The sequence below is a fragment of the Gadus macrocephalus genome, chromosome 23 (assembly GCF_031168955.1).
Source record: "Gadus macrocephalus chromosome 23, ASM3116895v1".
In the NCBI taxonomy this organism is placed as follows: domain Eukaryota; kingdom Metazoa; phylum Chordata; class Actinopteri; order Gadiformes; family Gadidae; genus Gadus; species Gadus macrocephalus.
This window is the reverse complement of record NC_082404.1, coordinates 17,130,166-17,138,758: the sequence shown is the minus strand read 5'-3', so window position 1 is coordinate 17,138,758 and position 8,593 is coordinate 17,130,166. Positions and strand designations below refer to the sequence as shown.

Here is an 8,593-nt window from a genome sequence, read left to right as displayed (position 1 = left end):
ACTAAATTAAATTGCAACGTTCCCATGTCAGTTCGGTGTGTATTTTGGTTTGTTTCTGATGTGGTTTGCAGTGGCGTAGACAGAAAGGTTCAAATGGACGGGCACAAAAAAGAACGGTTGGACAAGCCAATTTGATTGAACATAAAATAGGCCTAGATTAAATGTATCGCGCAAACATTATCAATAGCATGTTACATTTATGACATAAAGGTGAATTTATGAAAGGCATTTGATCACAGCTGACAAATTACGCGAAATCATTTGAAACTTGTGCAAAACTGCATGAACCCATGCAGATATAATGGCTCTGCTCAATCGTATAGTGGGAGGGCTCTCACAGCAAAGTTCAGGAGGGGAGGGGGGGGAGGTGAGCTACATGGCTGGTCGCGATTGACTGATTCTTGAGCTCTCAGCGGAATACGGACTTGCGTGTCTTTTTAAGATGGTGAACATAAACCAAGAAAAGCCCTCTGATTGGAAGGGCAAGACTGACAAGTAGGCGGGCCTAGGCCCTCCCCGTGGCTATGCCTGCTTCTGGTGGTTTGTTAGCAACAATAGCAAACTACGGCATTTATATCAGGAGCAATGCATATGTAGCAATCAGGTGAAATATAGTAACCATTATTTGCTTGTTTTAATGTGGTACCATGTTGTTGCAGCTCCAGTTGTTGGAGTGGACATTCGGCTAGCGAACAACACTGTCACCTGTCAGTCTAGAGGAATCTACCCAAGACCACAGCTCACCTGGTCCGTCAGTCCTCGCCCGGCTACTGTCCTCCAGAACACAACCGAGGTCCATGAAGATGACCAGGGACTCTATGACATCAGTGGCTCCTTAAGGACTATTTACAATGACACAGAATCCACCCACAGCTGCTCAGTCCAAAATGAACACAGTGCAAGGAAAGCCACGATGAGGTTACACCGTAAGTCTTTGAATATTAGAATGGCAACAGTCAGAGAAAAAGTAGATTAGATCTGGTGCGATACAATTTGTGATGGCTTTAACTTAAAGTGGAACCATAAGGCCGCTAATTGCTAACATAAGAGAGTACTGCTTCAAATGTGTGTTTGTGAAAATATTTTGGGCTTCTACATCTACTCCATTTTCGCAGAAAAATGTTAAAATGTTAAAGTTCACGTAATTGATCTGGGATTTGCTATCTCCATTGGTCAGATAAGGAAAAATCGTCTGACTGTCCGTCCACTTGTCTGTCTATCTTCATCAGCTCCAATGCAAAGTGCTCCCGGGAGTGAGGTGTTACTTCCTTGTGACGCTTCGGGGCTCGATGACATCACCTGGACCTTCAACCACAACCAGACCATCCTCAGAAGACAAGCAGGACAAGAGAAGGTGGTGGAAACAGAGTGGCAGCAGCATGTAGGAGACCTGTCTGAATCTGGCAGCCTCCTGCTGTATGTGACCTCATCAGCCCAGAGTGAAGGGACGTACAGGTGTACTCTCAGGTACGCAGACGAAGAAGACGTAACCCACATTGACCTGAAGATACTGGAGGACCCTAATGAAGGTAGGCTCTTGGTGAAAATACAAAAGCAATCTGTGAGATGCTAAAACATACGTGGTGTAAAAAAGCGACATTGTGTTTTAACACTTGGCTCATGCTTGGGGGAGTAAGGAAAGGGTGTCCGTTGGCTTCTTTACTGAACCATGTTCACTGGGCCAGTAACTGACAAGCCATCTTCATTTTTTTTTTATCTAGGTCATGTTTATTATGAAGGTATTAGGATGTGTCTTGCTCTCATTGTTATTATTCTCATCCTTATTATAGAAATAATAATAATCATTTTCCCTTTCTGTTCCAGAGAGATCATTTAACAAACTTTGGATCATTCATATTGCATTGGTAGTTGGGGTTCCAGTTATGATTTTAAGCCTCACCATCTCTTTACATATAAAAAGAAAGGTAAAAAAATAGTTTCACTTTCATTTATTATGTTTAATACACATTTTATCCAGCGTGCATTTGTTGAGAAAGTTGGTTATTTATGAGTGATGTGGGACTATATAATTTTACAAATCTGATTGGCATGGATCTATTATTAATATAACTTTGTTTTAACTCTTAGGCAAACAAAAGACAAGGAATAAGCTCAAACAACCTGAGTACTGAACTCTGTACTCTCCCCATGAAGGCCTTCCTCTGTCTGGGGCAGAGGGTTAAACCTCCTGACTTTATGACCCGTACCATCAGACACAGCAGGGTCAGACTGGGTCGTAGGGACCAGGATTCAACGGTCACATGTCATTTAGGGGAGCCTTGTTAGAGGGGCTGACCAGCTTCAGGGAAGAGGACAGTTGACAGACTGACGATTGGATGGCAATCAGGGAGGCAACTTCAGCCCCACAGCAGGGACGTCCAAAGAGCACCCTTCCCGGAGTGCCGACACATTTATCAGGATGAACAGAGTTGAAGGAGTTCTCAGATATATTTCTGCTTCACATTGCTTGCTGGTTATTTTATACATGCCTTACGTGGTGTTTTATATTGTCTGCCTTTTGATCGGATTGAAAGGCAACTTAAGCTGTATTTTGATGATGTAAAGGTCAATGTTGCTATGATTATTTATTATCATTGTCCGCTTTATTTTTTATCATAATGTAATTATCAACCTTTTATATATTTTAGGGAGCTATCTGTTATGATGTCTTACCATTTGTCTTTGTCTTCCCTGCCTCACTGGTGATGGGTGTTCAAATGAGCTTCACCTCAAAACCACAATGCCTCTGGTGCTGGCTGCACATATTTGTAATGTTGTACCCATTGAAGGGATTCTCCACCGGTGGAGTTATGAAGGTTATATTAAGTAAATAATTCTATGTATTATAAATGTGGAAAAAATTTGAAATCGGTTTATCCTAGCCTGAGAAAAGGCAGAAAGTGACTCCATGGCTCAAAGGTAAGAAATCCTCAAACTACCACAGTGCATTGCGCTCACTGCACCGCCCGCCTGTTTCCGTTTGGAGGGGGAAGGACCCATGGTCCTAGCGCGAGTGGCAGCGCAAGCAAACTTTGTGTGAACATGTCCCTGTGATGCGTTGACTCGTTTAGACTTCTGCCCTCGTTTTTTCAAACGCATCATTTGTACTGTACAGCAGGGGTCTCAAACTCGCGGCCCGCCAGACTCTACCTCCAGCGGCCCCCAGGTCATTTGAGTTTGAGACCCCTGCTGTACAGCATAAAAACATTAGCTAATTACAGTAGCTCAGCATATCAAGTATTTGCACTCAACCTTTTCTCCCTAGTTGAAATAAGTGTTTATCTTATACAGTAGGCCTACTTTAGTATAACAGCACTTGGGTTAGTAAACTAATCAAAACAACAACAACCATTTTCAAATACTACTACTCATACTACAACGGACAGCTCACCAGCACTCTTGGCCCAATCCCGTTTCTTTGCTCACTGTCTCAACCCTACATCTCAACCCTAACCCTCATTGCTCATGCACATTGCTACCCCTCATTGCTACCCTAACCGATCCCCTACCAAATGGGACAACCCTACCCTGTGACGTCATCATGGCCTCCCCGTGCCCCCTAGCAGATAACCAGACCCCTGGTAATGTTACAAGAGACAGACTGGCTGCCATTGTCTCAGGCAACGAGCAAGACCCATTGTAAAGATGTTTAACCTGAAATGGTATTTATATTTTGTAATTGGCATGTTTAAATAAAGTGTTAAAAAAATAATAATACTGTTAAAGGTGGTATTAGCCAGACTGGCCACACTCACACTGGCAGATTTGAGCACGGTTAGGTGCTAAAACGGCCATGGCCACGGACAGATGGCCTAGTGTGAGTGCACCCTTAGATAATAATCGGTTATGAACAAGAACACTTTAGAAGAAACACTTTATTTAAATAAGAAACACTGAACCACACATCTAAAAATACACACACACGCATCTAAAAATACACACACACGCAAACCTAAAAATACACACACACACACACACTCTCTCTCAGCTTTTGAGAGAATGGTGGAGAATCACATCTTCTCCACCATTCCGCCAACTTTGCCTCGCTCTCCTCATGCCTCGCCTGCCCCCTGGCACTCTCCTCTTGGAAGGGGTGTCTGGGGTGGTGGAAGAGGTGCCTGGGGTGGAGGAGCATGAGGGAGAGGTGGGGGGGCTGGTGGCAGTGGACTCAACGATGTCCTGAAAGAAAACGAATAAGAAGGAATTAGGAATTATATGCCAGAACTGGGTGATATGGCCATATGTTATGTACAATATATAATAGCTATGTACACAATATAGTACTGCCAAAAAATACATTGATTAACCTTGTAATATTACTAATATAATATAATATATTAGTATAATAATACTTATAGAATATTACTAATATATATATTAGTATATATAATATTACTTATAGAATATTAATAATTAATAACAAATAATATTACTAAAATTACTTTCTATATTAGATAAGAGTTTATTGTTGACTGTTTACTGTTTTTTGTTTACTTTTTATAGTTATTTAGTTAAGAGTTTATTGTTTATCTTATCTTATATTATAATTATTGTTTACTGTTTACTTTTTATTTTACTTTTTATAGTTATATTAGAGTGTATTGTTTATCTTATATTGTATATAATTTAATTTAATATTGTGTTGTGTTTCTTTCTGTAAGCTACTGGACAATCAATTTCCTTGAGGGAGTCATCCCAAAAGGATCAATAAAGCCTAATCTAATATAATATAATATAATATATTAGTATAGTAAAGCTTATTTTTAACCTGGAGTCACTAGAACATGGAAGATCTGGATATCATACGACATGATATCCAGCCCGGTCTGCAGCCCGGTCGACGGCCGGGATGCAGAGCCCGTGATGGGGCATGCATCCCGGCCGAGAACCGGGGTCGGGCGGCCTGCGAAAGTCGGCCGGGGACTTCCGCGATCTTCCGCGAAAATCGGCCACAGACTTTCGCGATCTTCCGAGAGTCCTTGGCCGGGCTTCGAAGCCCACGGCCGGGCTGCAGAGTATAATTAATAAAATAATTACTAGTTAATTACAGAGAAAATACTTACATTTGTGTTTTTCCAATCCTGTCGCATCTTTTCGTCCTCCATCTTGTCTGGGATATTTCTTGATTTTCCGTTTTCTCGCAAGGTATTGTGGGAGCAAGTCAGAACTGAATCGCTTTGAGGGTGCCCATCGAAAATCTCAATTTTGAGGGGATGTTAGCCCTCCCTCTTACCCCTTAAAGCTACCTTAAAGTGGTATTGGGACATTGCTCCACGGTGCGTGCACGCGCAACAGCGAGGGCTAGGGCTGAGATTTTCTTTAGAGCAAAGGAATGGGAAAGGGCCTTGATGTTAGGGCGTGAGCTATCATTGCGCCTGGATCGAGAATGGTCTCAGGAAGCTTGGCCGGTGGCCACTAGGCGGCGGTCGGCGGCTGACAGCCGTTCCCAGCGATCCCGGCCACGGCCACTAGGGGTCGGTGCACCCCCGTTGTGCAGGGCTCATTAGGGCGGGCTGCACCTGCCCCCTCCTCTGTGGGCTCGGCCTTCACCTGTTATACTTAATAAAGACACACCTACATTAATAAAAAAACGTTTGAACCTTTGGCCGAATCCAACCCTGCTTTGTCTGGTGGTATGATGATAAAGTCAGGAGGTTTATCTCCTTAACACAAAACAACTTCCTCAGTCTTGTCCAGCCATGCTCCCTCCCAAGAAGGACCTGTGTTAGAATCTGACGATGGGGATGATGTTCTCTGGGGGAAGCTTTGTTATACTGCCGATTCAGACGCCTGAGAGAGGAAGACAGAGACAATGACGGCACTGGGCAGTGTTGTGGTTCAGGCGGTCGTGTTACTGACGGGGCTGGTCGTCGTTCAGGGAGGTAAGCTGGACCGAATATAAACCGTCTCTCTGGCAAACCTGATATCAAGAGTTCTTCTATGTTTGGTATGCTATGCTTGATATTTAGTTAGTCAAAAAACGAACTCTAAAAGGCATAAGAGGACATTAGTCCGTTGTCTGGATTAGTTGAAGGATTTAGTCGTCGTTCACTCTCTCAGATTGCAGAGGTCTGAAGGTCATTTTTTATGAGTGATTTAAGATAATCTTTGATCGAGTAGTAACTTATAAACGGCTATCTCCATCAGAGTATTACTTATGGACCAGCTTATAAAGTTAATGAATAGAAGGGCTCCAACACCACTCTGTTCTCTGATCTCCAGACACCCAGGTGGGCTGTGTGTTTGGGAGGAGCTGTGTGCTGCCTTGCCGCTTCCAGCCAAACAGTGGGCTGGAAGCGGCACTGGGTGAGGATAAGTGGGAAGAAGCTTCAGGTCCACTCCTACTACGACGAACTGGACCAACTGGGATACCAGGACCCTCTCTACAAGGGAAGGACCTCCCTGTTCAATGACCAGATCTCAGGGGGCAACGCATCCCTTGGTCTGGCCAGGGTGAACCTCCAGGACCAGGGCAGGTACCTGTGTTACGCCAGCACTTCACAGTACAACCAGGAGACCTTCGTCATCCTGACAGTGAGAGGTGAGTTCAAGTCCTGTTTTAATAGGATGTATAAATAAGTAAAAACATTCTATTGGGAAAACGATAGCTCTTTGAGTTCCTTGTTTTAATGCGGTACCATGTTGTTGCAGCTCCTGTTACTAGAGTGGACATTGTGCTACTGAACAACATTGTCACTTGTAAGTCTGGAGGAATCTACCCAAGACCACAGCTCACCTGGTCTGTCAGTCCTCGCCCGGTTACTGTCCTCCAGAACCCAACCGAGGTCCATGAAGATGACCAGGGACTGTATGACATCAGCGGCTCCTTAAGGACTGTTTACAGTGACACAGTCTCGGCCTACAGCTGCTCAGTGCAAAATGAACACAGTGCCAGGAAAGCCACGATAAGGCAACACTGTAAGTCTTTAAATTCAGAAGGGCAGCAGTCAGAAGTAAAGATAGATCGATTTTCCATGGTGGCAACTTAATGTGCCTGTCCCGCTCGCTAATAGCTAAAAAAAGAGATTGCTGCTTCAAATGTGTGTTGTGAAATAGCAGTGGTCTGCAACATCTACTACATTTTCCTTGGAAAATGTCGGAAAAGTTGGACCATTGACATAATTGGTTGTGGATTTGCATTCTCCATTGATCAAGGAAAAATTATGTCATGGTCCAATTTCTCTTCAGATTCTATAACCATATCTTGGGTCTCTCTGTCTGTCCACCAACTCGTGTGTCTGTCTTCATCAGCTCCATGGCAAAGTGCTCCCAGGAATGAGGTGTTACTCCCTTGTGACGCCTCGGGGCTCGATGACATCACCTGCACCTTCAACCACAATCAGACCATCCTCAGAAGACAAGCAGGACAAGAGAAGGTGGTGGAAACAGAGTGGCAGCAGCATGTAAGAGACCTGTCAGAATCAGGCAGCCTCCTGCTGTATGTGACCTCATCAGCCCAGAGTGAAGGGACGTACAGGTGTACTCTCAGGTACGCAGACGAAGAAGAAGTAACCCACATTGAACTGAAGATACTGGAGAACCCTATGGCAGGTAGGCTCTTGGTGAAAATACAAAATCAATCTGTGTGATGTTAAACCATCTGGTGTGAATGCGTTATTGGGCTTACAATATTTTGACGATGTCAATAATCAAATGTAAAAGAAAAAAAATAATGTACACTTTCTTTTGGGCTGATAAATGATAAGTTAATTTAGACATTGTGTTGAAAATATTATTGACTAGGTAATGAGCTACTTGAATGTATATTGCACCTCCTGTTAATATTTGTAATTATTATTCTACTATTAAAAATGAAAATAATAATTTTAAATCTTAATATTATTATTATTGTAAGTAAATATTATTAAAATAATCAACTTTTCTTTCTCTGTTTCAGGGGGATCCAATAGAACACTATGGATCATATTTGGAGTCTTCCTTGCAGTTATCCTTACAACTATCTTCATATGTTTTTTTTCAAGAAAGCTGCTGAGGTTATTTATTGGTCATTTATTCGTGATGTGGGACTGTGTGGTTTTACAAATATGATTGAGATGAAGCCATTACTAATACAACTCTTTTTACTCTTAGGGGAATAACATGCAAACCAAAGAAAAAAACTAAGGAACGAAGTAAGGAATGAAAGCCCTCAATCCGGAACTTCGACCATCATATATCACCCGTCTGCATCTCCTGAAGTGTACCAATGCTTCCCCAGAGACCATCTGGTCAGCTAATCCCAGGTCCTTCTTTTGAGGGAGCACGGCTGGACAAGGCTGAGGAAGTTATCTGTGTTAAGGGTTAAACCTCCTGACTTTTTCACCGTACCCTCAGACATAGCAGGGTTTGACTCATCATATGTTCATCTATTTAGTCATTTAGAAGAGTTAAAGTAGGGCAGGCCTATTGAACTGCTGGCCCAAATTATTATCAAAACGTAAACAATCAAAATACAATTTTCCCTGAAAAAGCTTTTACTTAGCAAGGATGAGAGCTGTTTCAACTTAGTCCAAAAATAAACGTTTTTATCGACCAAGCAGCTGCATGTTTTCTCTTGTAATAGTTAAACTGTATCTTCTCTTGTCTTGGATCA

General features: G+C 42.7%; 1 long non-coding RNA gene across 1 annotated transcript; it reads right to left on the bottom strand.

The window, feature by feature from the left end:
* Positions 1–3,630: 3,630 nt before the first annotated feature.
* Positions 3,631–5,328, bottom strand: LOC132452874 (uncharacterized). The gene is made up of 2 exons (XR_009524535.1): positions 5,064–5,328; positions 3,631–4,179 (listed from the first exon to the last, which is right to left on the bottom strand). It is a non-coding gene; the product is annotated as an uncharacterized LOC132452874 (long non-coding RNA).
* Between the last annotated feature and the right edge of the window lie 3,265 nt (positions 5,329–8,593).